The following is a 6,000-nucleotide window of genomic DNA, read 5'->3' as shown; positions in this document are numbered from 1 at the left end:
CAAAGTGTTCCTCAAGGTGTCACCATGGAAGAAGGTATTGAGGTTTGGAAGGAAAGGTAAGTTAAGCCCTAGGTTCATTGGCCCATATGAAGTCATCGAACGTGTGGGTCCAGTGGCCTATAGGCTAGCTTTACCACCAGAGCTGGACAAGATCCACAATGTGTTCCACGTGTCTATGCTCAGAAGATATCGCTCAGATCCTTCACATGTCATCTCCAGAGAAGAAATTGAAATACAGCCGGATTTGACATATGAAGAAGAACCTCTACGGATCTTGGCTCGGGAAGTGAAAGAGTTGAGAAACAAGTAAATTCCATTGGTGAAAGTGCTTTGGAGGCACCACAACACCGAGGAGGCAACATGGGAAAGTGAAGAGTCGATGAGGCAACAGTTCCCTCAACTGTTTGCATCAGGTAAATTTCGAGGACGAAATTTAAATTAGAGGGGAAGAGTTGTAACACCCTCCCGATAACCACTCCGTACATCCTACTGTTCCGGTGATCGGTGTCGGTCCGGACAGCTAGAATGTCCGGAAAAATATTCAAACTAAAGTCAGGAACCATAATTAACTCAAATATTAACAAGAAAAATTTAGTAAAAATTTTAGAAATAAAATACAATCAAGTTAAACGAGCCGGTGCCCTAGCGATGGGTAACCGGAGGGAAGTTGCGGTTCTCGCAACGAGGAGCCCTAGACCAGGGGGAAAAATTATAAAATAATTTTTGAGACTCCAGAGAAGGGTAATCGAGGTTCCCATGGCATTAGAATGCCAAGAAAATACCTAGAAAAAATTTTCAATCGGTACAGACAATTTTGACCCGTTAAGCCAAACGGAGGGCATTTTGGTCATTTCGCCTTCCGAGGTGATTTTTGGCCGACTTGCCCAGTTGAGTAAATAATTAATATGACATAAAATATGAAGAAATATTGCTAGAAATTGAATTGAAAATGAGTAGTGGAGGAAAGAAAAGAAATTGAGGAAAATGGCTATTAATGACATCATTTAAAATTTTCCAACCAATCAAATTTAAGCAAGTCCATAAAAAGGAAATAAAAGTGGGTAATGAGGCAGAATTTTAGAAACCCAAAACCAGCTCCCTCTCCTCTTCTTCACGCCACTCACTCACCCTTACCCATTCCACCATTAACAACCTTTCATCCTTCATTTTTCTTAGTTTTCTTCCACTAAAAACCCTAACTACCAACACAAAAATTCATTCTATCATCTTGGTGATTATTGTGGGAGCAAAAAGAAAAGGAAACCAAGACTTTGAGGAAGGGAAAAATCTGCCCTAAGTGAGGTTAGTGCTACAATCTCATTTTCCTTCTTTTATATTCTAGTTAGAACATTTTTGAGCTAAGAAATCTTAAGGAATTGAAGTAAATTACATGTGTTAAGGGCACTTTCAAATTTCAGCAGCCCTATGAGAGATTGAGTTTGATTGTTTAATAAACTTAGAGTGGTTTGAAATCATGGTTAAGGTATTAAAATGCATGAAAATTGAACTAAGTATGTTAGACAAGGTTTATGAGTAAATTTAGTTGAACATTAGGGTTTGGGAAGGTGAAATGGTGACTTAGCTTTGGAAATGGTTAGAGGACTTTTTAATGGTCAATTAGTGACCATTTTAGGTAGGTTGACCCTAATTAGAACTGAAAAATGGGATGGTAAAGTGAAAGTATAAACTGCCCTATGGACAGCAGCATAGGGACTGAAATTTCAGTCCCTTTGCACTGCCATAACTTGGGCTGTGCTAGTCCAATTGGTGTTTGGCCAATTGGACATGAAACTAGGCTTATAATGGCACATTTTTGCTGAAGAAACCATGCCCAAATGACCAAAGCAAAAGGGTCAAAACTCAGCCACAATCCGGATGCCCTGCACTGAATTCTGCAGAATTTGACCAAATGAATAGTAACTGTTCATTTGGCCATAAGTCACTATAGATTTGGTCAATTGGTCTGCAATTTTTACAGCAACAAGTTAAGACATAGAAAAACAACTTTCATGAAGGAACCTACCCCAAATTTTGGCCAGAACCCATTCAACCAAGTGACTCAAGTCACTGTTCATGCACTATAGATATGGTAAATTTCTGCAGACTGCATATCTGGACAGCCTGGGTTTTTGAGCCATATCTAGAGCTACAAAACTTCAAATGGAGTGATTCAAAAAATGAAATTCAACTAGACAAAATAAGGAACAACTTTCATGTTTTGCATTTCTTCAAATTCCAACAGTAACAGTGTCCAATGGAACAGTGAAGTTGACTCACCAAAATTGAAATTTTCTGCTTGTGTGGGTTACACTTTGAAATTTAAACACCAAATGTGGTATGTTGGGAGTGCCAAAGGCAATGTACATATTTTTATTCCAAAAGTCAACATTTTTTTTGACCAATGATGAATAGTAACACCAAAAAAGTTGAAATTCACAAATTGACGAATTTAAGAGTTTCAAATGCCCTAGTATACCTAACAAGATTGGTTTGGATAGTTTGGTATGCCAATAGGGTTCAGTTAGCAGTACTGCACATGGCAACAATGCCATTCTGTGATTTCATGGCTTTTAGCCATTCTGACTTTGTATTGAGACTTGGCCTTGTGCCTAAGATTATTTACAGCTTGTTAGTTGTTCTGTTGCACACCGGGAGACGCATATGTGACCGATGGTGTGACAGCCCGAGGTACTTGATACCCAGTGCCAGTTTACCCGTTATCCAGTCTAGTCGTCTAGTGTAGGTTACTTGGGGTAACCAAATGAATAAAAGTGAACAAAGTTAATGAATTAATGAATATACCAAGATTAAACAAAGAAAGCATACACATTGTATACACATTTATTTTCTTGCTATTTTCTTCTATTATATTATTGCACCACTAAGCATTATTGCTTAGCGCTGCTTTTTGCCACGCCAGAGGTACCGGAGATCCCGATCGTGAGCCCGTGAGACCACGCATCGGGTGAGTCCATCCGACGCTTCGCCAAAGGTCCGTGTCACCTTACTACCTGCAGTGCATCGGTAGGGCACTAGGTGTCATTTTGTCATTTTGATATTTTGTAGCAGATTTGTATTTTCTCATATGTATTTAAACTCATGTAATATATTTTGATGTTTATGTAAATAATGAAAGTTATGACTATGAATGCAAGATTTGAGCATGTATTTATTGCTTGTATATGAGAAATGGATGTTGAGAAATAAAAAGGTTGTTGAAACCTGAAACTGAAAATTTGTTGAAATCTTGATATTGAGTTTTGTGATGATATTGAAGTTGAGAATGAATGAATTTGTTTATTGGAAGTGTTTTTAACAGGTTCCGAAGAACGGTTTTCTCCATTTTTAGCCGGTACTCCGCCGGATTTTCTTTAAAATTTTCGGAACCTTAAATGAATAATACTTTTGATAAATGGCTTAAACAAATTGTATTTCATAAATTATATGCAAAAGCATGATATAAACAGTTTTGAGGAATATTAGAGTGTGCCGGTACACCGTGTGGCATTACTTACTCGGGTATACTGTACACGGGTAAGGGGTGTCACAGAAATGACCAAAATGCCCTCCGTTTGGCTTAACGGGTCAAAATTGTCTGTACCGATTGAAAAATTTTTCTAAATATATTCTTGGCATTCTAATTCTATAGGAACCTCAATGACCCTTATCTGGAGTCCCAATAATTATTTTATGAAATTTTCCCCGGGTCTAGGGCTCCTCGTTGCGAGAACCGCAACTTCCCTCTGGTTACCCATCGCTTGGGCACCGGCTCGTTTAACTTGGTTGTATTTTATTTCTAAAATTTTTACTAAATTTTTCTTATTAATATTTGAGTTAATTATGGTTCCTCACTTAAGTTTAAATATTTTTCCGAACGTTCTAGCTGTCCGGACCGACACCGGTCACCGGAACAGTAGAATGTACGAAATCGCTACCGGGAGGGTGTTACATTCCCCCTTATGCCACTTCTGACAGTACTGACAAGCAGAAGATGCAGGGGCTGGTCCCCTAAACACCATCCCTGGAGACCTGCCCATTGATGGTGTGGACTGGCCTCTCCTAGGTGTGAATTGTGGTCTGGGCCCCTGAGGCTGACCCTGACCCTGACCCTGTGGTGGTCCTGAACTCTGAGTAGGAGGACCCTTACTCTTCTTACCGAGAGCAAAAAATGTACTGGACTGACGGGGACCCCTCTTTTGCTGTCTTTCCCTTCTATTTTGTTCATTGATTCTGACCCTTTCCACTTTTTATGTAGCATCAACTAGCTTAGCAAAATCTGTGATTTCTAATGCCGTGATCATGACTTTGATGTTGTCATTGAGCCCTTCTTCGAACCTTCTGCACCTCTCTGCCTCTGTAGGGACTATCTCCCTCCCATATCTGCTCAGTCTCACAAACTCATGCTCATACTCAGCCACTGACAACTGTCTCTGTCTCAGACTGACAAATTCCCTTCTTCGCTCTTCTAAATATACTTTGCTAATATATTTCTTCCTGAACTTTATGAGGAAGAATTCCCAGGTGATCTGTAACATCCCCATTGCACGTGTTCTGTACGTTCTATTACTCCAGTGGTCGAATAACAGTCCAGGCAAGTCAGGATGTCTGGAACTACACTTCGGTGATGGTGAACATACATATAATGATGAAATAAATAAAAAGAAAGTACAAGAAAAATCAAACAAAAATGAAAGAGAGAAAATCAAGCTAAGTTAAACGAGCTGGCACCGCAGCGATGGGTAACCGCACTGGGAAGGCCGTTGCCGACCCCAGGACTGCGGGGAACCCTCTGAACTAATTTTGAGACATAAATAAAGGTTTATTAAAATGTAATTGACACTAGAAATATCAAAAAAAAATTAATAAATTAGTATAAAGAAAAATGAAAAATTGAGAAATAGACAAAAATCGGTGTTACCGAAAAATCGAGAATATAACCCGAAGTGGGGTATTTTGGTCATTTGACACCTAGTGTTGCCTTTGGACCTCAATCTCCATTAAAAATAAATGATATTACACTTTATAAATGTCATGAAAAATTAAATGGTGATACATTATGTAAATAGTAAAAGAATTGAGCTAAAGGTGCAAATAATGAAAGTTTAACTAATTAAACAATTAATTTAGAGTTAGTGCTCCACTAACTCAAGCCTTGGGACATTTATCTAAGCCATTAGTGGGCAGAAACCACTTCATCTTCAACCTTCCACAAACCAGCCGAATTTCCACCATGGGAGAACTCCATTGCCGCACCTTGCTCTACCTCTATGCAAGCATGTTCTAGCCATCCTTTCCACTTCTTTCCTTCATTAAAGCTTGCATACTCACCTTGGGGAAGATATTGGCAACAAGAAAAGCAAGATTTGGTGAAGTTTTGATAAGCTTCAAAAGTGGTAAGTGTCCAAAATCTCTCCCTTGCTTTAGTAAACCTTGTGTTTAGGCTGAGGTGAGTATTTTGGTGAAGAGAAATGAAAGAAATAGTGAGAAATGGACTTGTCCATTTTTGGCAGCCATGAACCTTTGTTGAGCTTAAGTTATTTTTACTTGTGATGAATGGAAATGAAGGTTGATTAATTCAAATGAAAGTTGTACTAAGTTTGTATCTAAGTATGTGCATGTAGTGTTTGAATTAAGGGTGTGAAATGGAACCTTGATGCCTTGAGCAAACTGCCATGTTTGGCAGCCCCTAATAGCATGAATTTGTGTGTGAACATGTAGTTATTAATGAAATATGCTAATGTTAAATTGTGGGCAGCAAGTGTAAGTGATATTGAAGTATGATTATGTTGAAGTGTATGTGTAATATTGACATTGAGATATGTTGAATTTTGGTGGAAGTGAATGTTGAACTTGATGGTGAATTGTGTGCATTGAGCACTTGAATATTCTGCCCAAAATTGTTACTGGAATTGTGTACAATATATATATGGAAGTGTTATTAATTGAATATTGAAGTAATGAGGAGGAGAAGGAATATCAATTTGGAAGTGTATGTGCTTT

Source organism: Hevea brasiliensis, chromosome 2 (assembly GCF_030052815.1).
Source record: "Hevea brasiliensis isolate MT/VB/25A 57/8 chromosome 2, ASM3005281v1, whole genome shotgun sequence".
In the NCBI taxonomy this organism is placed as follows: domain Eukaryota; kingdom Viridiplantae; phylum Streptophyta; class Magnoliopsida; order Malpighiales; family Euphorbiaceae; genus Hevea; species Hevea brasiliensis.
This window is presented reverse-complemented; position numbering follows the sequence as displayed.